Below are 13736 nucleotides of genomic sequence, written 5' to 3'. Positions count from 1 at the left end.
GGGGTTCGAACCCATGAACCGTGAGATCATGACCTGACGCTTAACTGAGTGAGCCATCCAGGCGCCCCCAAATCTATTCCTTGTATGAAACTTCTGGTTGAGGTGTTTGGAGATCTCTTACTAATTTTAGAAACGTGTTCATGGTCTCTTCCTATATATCCCCTGCAGGCTGATTCCCCGGATGGGAAGATGTGAGATCCTGGTGCTAACTAAATGGGGTCTGATACTCCACTTGGGAGTGATTCCTTATCATACCATGATTCTGATAAAGAGAGAAGCCAGAAGTTGAGATGTTTATATTTGATACTTTAGGCATCTGCAGCCTAGAAAAATTGTAAGTGTACCCCTTTCCCATATTCAAATAATATATCTGAGAAAGGTGAAAAATTTTTAGATAATTTTTTAGAATAAAATGGTTCAAGTCTATGGAAGTGTAATGTTGGCATTGTAGTAATAGAACAATCTCCAGACATTCTCAGTGTGTAACACACCAGAGTGGCTATGCTGTACCCAGTTCCATGGAGTTAGTTATGGTACCTGGCTGGGAGTTAAATCTTCCATATAAAGGTAACTCTTTTGAAGCAGATGATTTAGATGGATTAGTATATACTGTAATATGTTTCAATACATTTATTGTAATCAAAACTCATTGTTTTAAGAAAGAAGAAAAATAAAATTCAAAGTCTTATTGGAAAAAGAAAGTTAATTTTCATTGAAAAAACATCTGGTTAATTTCGTAGCCAAATATCAGAATGAAAAAAAAAGAAAAAGAAAAACCTCAAAGCTGTAATTCAAAACCTGAAATAATTAAATTCTTAATTTAGAATGGAATTATTATAACTGGTCATATTTTTCTGCACATTAATCTAAAAGAATTTTGTATCTGGATTATTTCGCCATTGAATATGCACCTGCTTCTCAGATTGGCAAGGCAACAATTTGCTGTGAAGAATCGGTTGTTTTGAATGGCTAATTGGTTACAGGTGCAATGAATTAACCATCTGCCTTAGAGACTGACTCAACTAGGGGAAGGAAAATCCTTTTCTGTCACTTTGGGAGTACATCAGTGAGATGTGATTCTAACTCGAAATTTGTGGATCCTATGCGGGGTGAGGTGAGTGGGAGGAAAAGAAAGCAAGTTTAGTGGTTAGTCAGAAGAATATTACAGCGTCATATGTGAGACTGATTTCTTAATGTTTTAATAAGTAATAGAATTCTCTTTTGAATATTTTTTTCAATGTTTATTTATTTTTGGGACAGAGAGAGACAGAGCATGAACCGGGCGAGGGGCAGAGAGAGGGAGACACAGAATTGGAAACAGGCTCCAGGCTCTGAGCCATCAGCCCAGAGCCCGACGCGGGGCTCGAACTCAGGGACCGCGAGATCGTGACCTGACTGAAGTCGGACGCTCAACCGACTGCGCCACCCAGGCGCCCCTAGAATTCTCTTTTGAAATTAACCTCCAGCCATCTCAAAGTATAAAATATTTAAAATATATCCAGAAGAGAGAATAGTAAGCCCATAGGTGGATTTACACCCGTGCATTTAATATGAACTTGTTTTTGGTTTTCATCTTCTAGCTGTTCTCTCTTGGTTCAAATCTAACTTTTGAAACATTCAAAAAGTTTATTATATTACTCTGTGGGTGTGTCACAGTACTTTAAATCTTTTATTTCATCAGGTGACTTTCTAATTGCTCACCTATGATGAGACATAACATTTCTTTATTTTTTTTAAGCTTTTTTTTTTTAATGTTTATTTTATTTTTGAGACAGAGAGAGACAAAGCATGAACGGGGGAGGGTCAGAAAGAGGGAGACACAGAATCTGAAACAGGCTCCAGGCTCTGAGCGGTCAGCACAGAGCCCGACGCGGGGCTCGAACTCACGGACCGCGAGATCATGACCTGGGCCGAAGTCGGCCGCTTAACCCAATGAGCCACCCAGGCGCCCCGAGACATAACATTTCTAAATGTTCAACAACAACCAAGGATGGTCACAATCTTCTGACTCTAAGAAGACAAAATGAATCCCTTTCTGACTATGAAATGGCCATGTGCACTGAGTAACTAGGTAGGAAATACTATTAGGTAATGTGGTCTGACTGTACCTCTTTGCTGCCAGGTAAATACTTTATTTTTCTTCCTATACCTAACTGAAATCATGTTTTATATGTTTAGTTTACTATATCTGCCTTTTAATAGCCTTAAATATTTAAGAGTTTCATTTGGCTTAATATGTTTCCTCAATTAGAAACAAGATTCTCAGAGTACTGGAGTCTGTTCTAATTAGGGATTTTTCTAAAAGCCTCTTTTCTGCCCACCCACATTAATCTTGGGGAATTGGTTAAATGGAAATCAGCTTTTTCTCACAAAATGATGTGGAATCTTTCTGGGTGCAAGCACCTAGAAACAAAGTTTCACTTCCGATTTGTCTTGTAATATATCTTAATGTTTGATTGACTTGGTTAAATAAATTAATACTGTCCCCATCTTTAATTATTTTCAGCAAAACACAATCATTTGTGCTACATGGGTGCCCTCATAAAACCATGACCTTTTGCCATCAGTGAGCAGAGCAAAGTAGCCAAGTAGGGAGGACTCTTCGGTATCATTTTAGTTACTAAGAATATGTGAGAATGAATGGGAATTTTAGGCATGATTTATTGTTTTCCAAAAAATGTTTCATTTCTTTTATAAAATATTTCTTAACACAAACAGAATATTTGGGAAGAATACTATTTTCAAGATTCCAGTTAAGGGTTAGGTTGTTTCAAAAATATTTCTCATCAAATGTGTTGGAAATTGAATAAATGAGGCACCATGTAATTCCAGTTTTCCTTACCTTGTCAAAATGTCATAAAATGCAATATTTTTCAATAGAATGACATTTTACTTTCCTTTATTCATTTAGAAAAGTAAATTTATGAAATTTACATTCTCTTTTTTTTATTTTTTTAATGTTTATTTATTTTTGAGAGAGAGAGAGAGAGAGAGCATGAGCAGGGGGAGGGACAGAGAGAGGGAGACACAGGATCTGAAGCAGACTCCAGGCTCCAAGCTGTCAGCACAGAGCTCAATGTGGGGCTCGAACTCACAAATCATGAGATCATGACCTGAGCTGAAGTCAGATGCCTAAATGACTGAGCCACCCACGTGCCCCTCTCGTTGAATATATATATACAATTTTATTCCAGTGAAATCTTTGTACAACAATGAAATATTTCTGACAAAAGTTCACACCTTTCAAATATTATTCAATAAAGCAACATTCCATCTGATGAAAAACTTTAGTCAGGGAGTTTCTTAAGATAATTATAAACATATATGGTTTATGTATATCTATTAGATTGCTCTAGAAATAATTTGAGTTAAGAGCACTATAGAAGTAATGCTTTCTCACTCTTATATATATAGTTTCTTTTCTATCCCATTAAATGAAAAAATTACCAAGTAGTTGTCAAATGATATCAAATGGCATTCTTTTTTGCTTTTTCTGAATGCATACAAATGCTCATGTTGATTTTCTCTTTCTCTTCTAACACAGTGATATACCTTATGGTATAGCTCCACTTTATTCCCTCCCTTCATTCCCTTTTAGTGATGTCCTTCTCCAATTTAAATTGGTGTCAAAGAAAATCCTTGTGTCACAGAAGCTGTTTAAAGAGGTTACTAATGGCAGAATTGAGAATTATGTATCTTATCTAAAATACCTATACTATCATCAGAGCTGGAGGTCACTTTAGAAATCCCCTTCCAGGGGTGCCTGGGTGGCTCAGTCGGTTAAGTGTCCGACTTCGGCTCAGGTTATGATTTCGTGGTTTGTGGGTTCGAGCCCCGCATGGGGCTCTGTGCTGACTGCTCAGAGCCTGGAGCCTGCTTCAGATTCTGTGTCTCCCTCTCTCTGCCCCTCCCCCACTCTCACTTTGTCTTACTCTGTCTCTCAAAAATAAATAAGTGTAAAAATATTTTTTTTTAAAAAAGAAATCCTTTTCCAGACTACTAATTTTTCAAACATTTTATAGCAACTGGACTCCTTCCAATGCAAATGTAAGATGCAGTAGAAAAATGCAATACTGTTCCAGCTGATGCAAGGATGAACTGCTCAGATCCATTTTTTATTACTTTCTTTGTTGTGTCTGCAATCCTTAATGTTCAGGGTAAAAGTCCTTTTTTAACAACAGTTTTTCCTGCTAGGAAACTGAAGCATAGAGAAATTATGTGGCTCATCTAAAGGTAACCAGTTGTTAACAAAATCAGAAGAAAAGTAAGTTCTCTTGAATTCTTATGTAGCTTTTCTTTACTGTTAAAATTTGAATTTTAATATTTGAATTATCCATATGATTTCTTTTTATTGCTTAAAGTGCCCTGGATCACTTATCACTTCATCTGACCTAACTCATGTATATGAAGATACTAGTGCCAAACCTTTCCTAGATTCCCCCTTCTCTGAGCTCATGATAACCTTAAATCCCAGTATATAAGACTTTCAATCTCTTAGACAGTTGATTATGCCAAATGCTTAGCATGGGGCCAATAGATGGCTCCAGGCTATTGATGATTTCATTAAATCTTTCCCAATCTATTTATTTACACAATTTCAGCTGGAAAAAAAATGCACTGAAATGAAACATCTCATTTCCAGTCCTGGCCTGAGGCAAAAAGAGACAATGATACATATCCCCAATTTAGACTAGACAAAACTAGCTACATTTCAAATAGAGAATTCACATTGTGAGTTTAAAACCAAGTTAACCTGAAATGAGACATTTTCTCCCTGTGTATCTGTGCACAGCTTCAGTTGATGGAACTATGAACTGTGTATCTGAACCAAAGGACCAAATTTTTCTAAAGAAATGTTAAAACTGGCAAATTAACTCAAACACTGCCTTAGAGTTTCCCCCTCTGTTTTCTTTCCTGTTGTGGTGGTCACTGTGGCATTCACTGGTGGCAGACAAATGAAAAAGTGTTTTATTGAATTATCTTGATTGCCATATTGATCATTTTTTGTTGCTTTTGTTCCTAAGCACAGAAAGGAAAAAAAAAAAAAAAAAAAAAAGCAGCGAAGCAAGCTTCCCTTTGACCAAAAAAAAAAAAAAAAAAAAAAAGATTTTAGGATAGAGAAGCAATTGGTTCCAGTGAAAAATCAGTTAAGGAAAATTTTCAAAATGGAAGTATAGTTTTGTTTTGTAATGAGGGTTTGCCAATTAGTCACAAATGAACTTGAGCACATTTTCTTGATAATCATGAAGGATGATGGCTAAATGGATCAGCCACACATATTTTATAGTTTGTACCCCTGCAGTGTGGGTCTTTACCTACTGTGTTTCAAGTACTTACAAATTAAGTTGTTAATGACTGATCAATATTTTAAAGCTAAGTGTCACAAGAAACAATTAGATTACATAATTGAGTTTTAGCTAATGTGAGTTTCTGCAGAAGTTCACGTGCTAAAATAACATTTCAACTTTACACTTGTCTTCTGCTAAGTTGTTTTATTTTTCTCTTTCCCTCTTCAACATCCTGATCGGATCTCCAGATTTCCAAATCAACTTTCATTGTTCAAGACTCAGTGTAGATTTCAAATACCAGGTTGGTATCTTATTTTTTATGTTCTCCATGTCTTCTTATGGTTTTATATAAGGAAAACCATTTCTTCTTTATTTTGTACAGTGATACTAATACTTCTTTACTATTCAGTATTCTTGTAGTTAACAGCATGCTCTTTTATAACACCTCATTGGAAATATAGATACTCTGAAACATTATTTTTTGAATTGTTAAATGTAAATCATTTATACTGCAGTACTTTATGGGAGAAGCATATGCTGAATTTTAATGGTGTTTTAGTTTGCAGTCCAAAACTGTGACTGTGTGCATACAAAACCATGAAATGGCTAATGAAATGTTCCATCAGTTGTAGGCTGGGTATGTACAAGTCTATCTATCTTATCTATTATCAATTTATCTAATATATATATAATGAAAAAATATATATAATAATGAAAAGATTATTTTTAATATAAAGTAATAATGTTATTAAACCTCCAAATGGTATTCATGTAGATGGTACAGAGAACATTGAAGACTTGAGAACAATTATTCTAGTTGTTAGACAGCTTCAGTACATGTCAAAATTAGAATCAACTAGGGGCCAGCTTGACCCCACCCTGGACCTCAAGACTCCAACTCTCCAGAAATGGGTAATGACCTTCCACATTTAAAATAATCTGCTGAGGTGACTCTGACACTGACATTGATCTAGAGGGATTTTCTACAGGAAAAGGTAAAGTGTTATGCTATGCTTGTTGTCTGTTCCTGGACACTTCCATGTTTTTCTGCTTTAAAAATTATATCTGGTTGTGAATTTTTGATATAAGCTTTGAAGGTTTGGAGGAAGATGGCTGAATTGACTTTATTTATTTCTCCTTGCTTATTTTTTATGATAGTCCATTAGTAGTGTTGGCAGCATTTACTATGGAAGTTTCTCAGTGTTCCTCAGGAGATAAGCCTAAAAAGATAAACAGTTTGAAGCCAGAACATCTACTTGCTAAAGTGTATAGGGTATTAGCATAATACTAGCCTCTGAGATGACTCACATGATATTTTGATACCTTGAATTTAGACTGCAAATAAAAGTGCTATATTTCATTATACTTTTCCATTATCTAATATATGCTTTTTTCTGAAATTTGTAAAATATATTTACTTAATAGAATTACAAAGTAAGAATTCATTTAAGTAATGTACATCTTGCTTATACTTGCATTTCAATATTAGATAGGAATTTGCCTGAAATATAAGTAAAAGTCTAGAAAATCAACCAAACATTGAGAATTTCTTCTGACTTTAAAAGTGGAGATTCTATCTATCTATCTATCTATCTATCTATCTATCTATCTATCTATCTATTCCTTTTGTCTCCCTGTGCATAAAATGGGTTCCTACCTCAAAGGGTTGCTCTGAGCAATATATTTTTTAATACGAATAAAAATTCTAGAACAGTATTTGTCATAGTATGCACTATAAATAAGTTATCAGTATTTAGTTCATCCTCCAAAGTAGAACTTTTCAATTTACCCTTGGAACATTATATAGCAAAGAAAATGGCCAGGTTATCAGAAGGTAACCTTGGCTTTACACCTCAGCCTGGAAAAGTCTAGAAGGTTAAGACTGCCTGGCTGCTTAGCTGTTCTGATGATTGAACAAGGAGAAAGCTGGAGTTAGTAAAAGTCTGCTTTCCTCAAGATATTTAAGAGCAAAGCTGCACAGATCTTGGTCATCCTGTGGTCTTAAAGGAACTTAGTTCAAAGAAAATCACTTGGTGGGAAGTTGGCTCAAAAGAATTTGTCTGTAGTAAACTGCTCAAAACCAAGGTACAGAGAGAATATTTGTAAAAGACAAGCTGGAAGAGACATTATCTGAATTTAGGAAACCAGACCTATCCCAGAGCAGGGGTGGGGGGGTGAAGGGATGGGGACTAAGTTTGAACATTTTTCAAGCCTGCAGTTCAAATATAAGTACCTTCCATGCTCTATAAAGACCAAAGTCAGAGTCCATTATTACTGGTCAAGTATCATCTCTTCTTTCCCTTACAATTCCTTCCTTCTCCTTACTTCTTTTTTCACCCCCTGGACCTAGAAGTAGCTTATTTAATGGAGTGGAGTAGTAGAGATAGACAGAAGAGTGACATCAACCATACCCTCTTGTTCCACCAAAGCCTTTCCAAGGCTAACATGGGTCAGAACTGGGAGTTTTTCATCATACATAGAATGAAAGTCTAATGACTGAAACGTTTTATTTTTACAACTACACCAATTGGAGAGCTTTTTGTCTACTTCTTTTGACAGCAAAACATAGAAGGGCTGTCACTATCTGCCAGCTCATTCTCTTTTGGATCTCACATCAGCCAAACTTTCATCCACATTATTCCACACAAACTGCTCTTATCAAGATCACAGATGACTTCCAAACATTGGCAAATTTCTTCTTACTCTATGTAGCTTTCCCAAATTACCTCTAAATTCTGAAGTGCTCTGGGGTTGATCCTTGCACTTACCTTCCCAACTATACTCACCTCTTAGGAGAATTTACCTAGTCCCAAGACTTTAAATAACATTTATAACTGCAACTGACTCCTTTACTATCCTAAATCAATCACCTGAGCCCCACATATACTTTATTATAGATTCAACTTGTTCCCTTGAATGTTCACTGTCTTCTCATGGCCAAAACTTATTTTTTTTCAATATATGAAATTTATTGTCAAATTGGTTTCCATATAACACCCAGTGCTCATCCCAAAAGGTGCCCTCCTCAATACCCATCACCCACCCTCCCCTCCCTCCCACCCCCCATCAACCCTTAGTTTGCTCTCAGATTTTTAAGAGTCTCTTATGCTTTGGCTCTCTCCCACTCATGGCCAAAACTTAACTCTTGGTCTCAGTCTGTCCACTAGACCCATTTCTATATTGGTCTTCTTCTTTCTCAGTATACAGCATCTACAGGGTGTTCAGGTCAGAAAATTCTAAAGTCATTCTTGAGTTGCTCTCAGACATCTTTTATCCAATTCATTAGGAAATCACGTTGGCTCCATCTGCAAATGATATCGGGAATCTGACTACTTCCCAGTGAACTCATCATTGGCACACTCCCCCAAGTTGCCATCATTTCTCACCTGCACTCGTTTAAAAGCCTCTTAATGATAGTCCTCTTGTTTCAATTCTTGCCCCCTATTGTCCATTTTTCAATATAATAGCTGAGGGTGATCCTGTCAAAATAAAAGTCAGATCTTGTCATCCCTCTACTCAGAACTGTTCAACTACTTCCCTTTTCTCTCATAGAAAGATCCAAACTTTTTAACCTGACATGTAAGGCCCTACATGATCTGGCCCTGATACCTCTTTGATGTCATTTTCCTCTACTTTGTCAGTTACAGGCTCCAAGAACACACAGAGTCTGCTCCTTCCATAGAGATTTGCATTTGAAGTTCCATCTGGAATACTTTTCATCCACACGCATATTCTCCTGGCTTACTGACTTCTTCCAGTCTCAGATCTCACCTTTCAGAGGTACCTTTCCAGACAGCCCACATAAAATCACCCCCACATTCAAGCCAATCTTTATTCTCATTTCTCTAGATCACTTGTTACCACCATATTATAAAGCTTTAAAACATTGTTTATGCTTTATGTTTTGTTTCTTGGTGTATCACCCACACCTGGCAAGTGAGAGATGCTCAGGAGATATTTAAATAAATAAATTAATGAGAGTGATTGGAACAATCATGGGACCTGTCAGAGAACTCATGGAGAGGAAAGGAAGGACACATGCCCCAGAGATGGTCTGAAAGGGCACTAAGTGAGGAGTGGGGTGGGGGTGGGGGAAAAAGCTGTTTATTGCTACATCTTTTATTTATTTATTTATTTATTTATTTATTTATTTATTTATTTATTTTTATTTACTTAAAAATTTTTTAAATGTTTATTTATTTTTGAGAGAGACAGAAACAGAGCACCAGCAGGGGAGGAGCAGAGAGAGAGAGAGGGAGATACAGAATCCGAAGCAGGCTCCAGGCTCTGAGCTGTCAGCACAGACCCTGATGTGGGGCTCAAACCCACCAATGGTGAGGTCATGACCTAAGCTGAAGTCAGATGCTTAACCAACTGAACCACCCAGGTGCTCCTATTTTGATTTTTTTAAAGTAGGCTCCACACCCAACATGGGGCTTGAACTCACAACCCTGAAATCAAGAGTCATTTGCTCTACCCATCCAGACATGCAACCCTATTGCTACATCTTTTAAATAACACTTTTAACTTAATAGATACATATATATTAAATAACTATTTATAATGAGAACACTGCACATTGATATTAATTTGATGTTTAAAATTCATTTATTCACTTTCACTATTAAATAGAATACATATTATCTTTATTTGTACAAATATTTGTACTTTTATCTGTGCTTTAGATGCTTTATGTGTTCTTTAGATGCTTTAAATGTGCTAACTCAACATTTCATGTTTTTGGCTATTATTAGTTTCTCTTGGACTATATTGTAATTATTTTTTGACATACTCGCTCCTCTCTTAGACTTATGGTCTGTAAAGGCAGTTATGGTTTTGCTTTTTGCTTTTTAGTTTAAATAACCTTGGTACCTAACTAACCACCTGACATATAATAGGAACTAAAATCATGCTTGTGAAATTTATTTTTAGTAAGTATTCAACTCCATCATCTCTTTTCCCATAAAGAGGGTACACCGTAGGATTCTCAGAACATGTGAGCTAGGGATTTTCTATCTAAGCAAGTTGCTCTTCAAACATAAAGGCTACAAATGCAGAATTTTTATGCAAGAATGCTGGGAATATTGTTTTTCTAAGCTCTCCTTGAAAAAAATACTAGCGGTCCAGCCAACCGAGGATATTTTAGCAAAAGAACTGGCAGTAAGCATTGAATATATTTAATTTCAGATCTAATGCAAAAAAAAAATAGTGATGATAAGAATAAAAAAAGGAGTGTAAATTTTAAATGCTCTCAAGCATAGAAATGATATAAAAAATAATAAAAATTGAGAGAAAGGGGGAGCAATATTGGAACCAGAATAAGGTCAGTGAGTCTTCATCTGTGAGGATGGGGGTCAAAGAATATCATTTAAGTTACTATTCAAGTAGTGAGACTTTAGCACACATAAGAGAAAAAGTATTAATTCAGTAACATAATTATTAACAATTTATAAGAGATAGCAAGTAGATAATAATCTTAAAGAGCAGGGTCTAAGGATGTTATATTAAAGTATAAGTGTAAAGTTTACTACTAGAACAAAAATACAAGACTTCCAAAATTTCAGAACTATAAAAAAAGGCAAAAAATCATACAAACACACACATATATACATGTGTAATTTAGACATGTTTATATATGTATTCACATGTACATAGATTATATAATGTTCATATGTAATGCATTGTATGTTGTTTTGAATACTACCTGTTATATAGTATGAGACAAAATCTGAAATACTGCCATATGTGTTGTTTAGTAAACATAAATGGGCTTAAGGATTAGAAGCAAAAGATTTTTAGCATGGATGGCACCTAGGAGGCTCAGTCGGGTAAGCGTCGGACTTGATTTTGGCTCAGGTCTTGATTTCACAGGTTCATGAGTTCAAGCCCCACACCAGGCTCCACACTGACAGTGTTGAGCCTGCTTGGGATTCTCTCTCTCCCTGTCTTTCTGCCCCTCCCTTACACGCTCTCTCTCTCACTTTCTCTAAAAAACAAATAAACTCAAAAAAAATATTTTTAGGGTAAGTTACAATGCTTTACTATAGAAAAATGATATATCTAAAATAAATAGATTCAGAATGGTTAAATATAAAAAATGGATTAGGTAATTCAGGCAAATGCAAATTAAGAAAATGATAGGTAGTGCTCTTGCTCTCAGACAATGTAGAATGTAGGCCAAAAGTATTGTAATGCAAAGGTAAAAGATCCAAAAATCTAATTAGATCCAGGATGTAATACTTCAGAATATGTGTGTACAAATACCTTTGCAGTATATTTCATGCAGCAAAAATTACATATGATATGGAAGGGGGAGAAAAAAGAGTAACTTCACAATGTAGAAACCCAGCAAGCAAACCATAGCCATGGGAGAAAGCTTCCCATCACCAGTCGTAAGTCATACTGACGGCACATATCCTTGGTATGATGTGATAAAAATGGCAGCTTCCCTTTGTGGATTTCTTTCCCAAGACTGGCAACTCCAGTCTAACCATTAGAAACATTTTAGACAAACTCAAAATGAGGGAATTCCTTCAAAAAACTAAGACAATCTTAAAAATATATGGACTTCAGTTAGTCATAATGTATCATTATTGGCTCATTAACTGTAACAAATGTACTAATATAAGATGTTAATAACAGGAGTATATGAGACTCTCTATTATTTTCACAATTTTTCCAGAAATCTAAAACTTTTCTAAAAATAAAGTCTAATTAAACCTTTAAAAAAAAACAAAGTAAGTTTAGTGAATATTGCTAACTTTTGTAGAACACACAGGAATATATATATTCCTATTTGTGTTTACATAAAGAAAGCCTGGGTATTTATAACAGAAACTAATTAAAGAGGTTACCTACAGGGGAAGATGGTAAAGGGAAACAGGACAGATGCTCCCCTGAGGCACAAACAAGCTTCTTAAAAATGAACCCTTTTATATAGTTTTATTTTTTAATGGGAATGTATTAATTTTAAAAGTGTACACACAACAGTAGTAATTGACATAGAAATCTCTTAATAAAATGGGCCAAATTTCAGTGTACCATGTTAGAGTCATGCAACTTCAGAAAATATCGATTCCTAAAGTACATATATTTTTAATTATTTCAATTTGGTTAAAATGTCTGACCAGAAATCTGGCCAAGACAGATAGAGTAATGAGTAATTAAGCATATAATAATGCACTCTATTATAACACTAGTCTTAAAATTTTGCAAAGTACTTTTACATGTGTTATCTGATTTATTTATTTGGCTTTTTGAATAAATAAAAAAGAATAAGCAAAGAAAGTAGATTTCCTTCCCTCCTTTTCTTTTCTTTCCTTCCTTTTCTTTTCTTTCTTTTTTTTCTTTTCCTTTTCCTTTCCTTTCCTTTTTTCTTTTCTTTCCTTTTTTTCTTTTTTTTCTTTGCTTTCCTTTCCTTTCCTCTCTTCTTTTCCTTTTCCTTTTCTTAATATTTCCTTTCCTTTTCTCTTTTATTTTTTCTTTCCTTTCCTTTCCTTTTTTTTTCTTTTTTTAAAGAAATGTGAGTCTTAGAAAAATAAAAGAACTTTCTTCCTAATGTGGAAATGGCAGAGGAAAGAGGAGATAGGAGAATCAAATTTCTTCTAGTCCTAATTCAGTGTTTTCCATTATATTTTGGAATCTATGTGAAAGTATAGAACGTTGGTAATATCCTAATGGTCATAAATTCTGCAATACTTTCTTTTCTTGAGAGAGAAGATTGCAGTGTAGTTACCTGCGGTCTAGAAATAAATTGAGTAGTGTCCATGTGTGCTGTGAACAGATAACAGTGGGAGAGTAATAGTTTTTAGATAGGATGGGCTAGGTTTGAACCAACATGTACATGAGTAGATTAATAATGTTTACCAACCATAAGAACTATCAAGCACCTAATAAAGTCTGAATATTTCCTCTGTTGATGTTCTTCAATCAGGAAGGATTTCCAGATAAACTTTCAAATAAATCATTATGGGTGCATTTACATTGCTAACTTCCCCAAGGTGTGTGTGACTTAAGATCATCACTTCAAGAAGGGGCAATCATAGAATTATATAATGCAGATTCTTATACTCAAGGCTTGCTCCTTTTCTTGAATATAGTAAATGATCATTATTACCTTTGTCTTTTCAAGATATGTGTTAAAATCACTTGATGGTTTTTTTCTCCCCTTTAGATATTTAGTCAGCCATTCCCATTCCTTGGTCTAACCACCAGAGAAATAAAAAGTCATTCAAGTTTATCTTTCTGGTATTATTTAAATGAATGCCATCCTTAATCAGTATTGGATACAATTACAGAAACTCAGCAAGAACAAAATATTATCAAGAATGTGACAAAAACAATATACTTTCAAGAACTTGGACACAAATTAATTTGCCAGGTACATGGATGCACAAAAGAAAAGTTCTATCCCAGTGAAGCTTCCAATCTTTTCGAAGAAAAATAAAT

General features: G+C 35.0%; 1 long non-coding RNA gene across 2 annotated transcripts in view; it reads left to right on the top strand.

Annotated features, from left to right (window-relative positions):
• Positions 1–1965: 1965 nt before the first annotated feature.
• The window catches only part of LOC128315166 (uncharacterized), a 28048-nt gene continuing 16277 nt past the window's right edge, over positions 1966–13736 (top strand). The window contains exons 1-2 of one of the 2 annotated variants that reach the window (XR_008297639.1): positions 1966–2071; positions 4195–5589. This is a non-coding gene — a long non-coding RNA (uncharacterized LOC128315166). Of the gene's footprint in view, positions 2072–3015; positions 5590–13736 lie in introns of those variants that run through there. The other variant, XR_008297638.1, reaches the window with a different exon arrangement.

The sequence above is a fragment of the Acinonyx jubatus genome, chromosome C2, assembly GCF_027475565.1.
Source record: "Acinonyx jubatus isolate Ajub_Pintada_27869175 chromosome C2, VMU_Ajub_asm_v1.0, whole genome shotgun sequence".
Classification (NCBI taxonomy): Eukaryota; Metazoa; Chordata; class Mammalia; order Carnivora; family Felidae; genus Acinonyx; species Acinonyx jubatus.
This window is presented reverse-complemented; position numbering and strand designations above follow the sequence as displayed.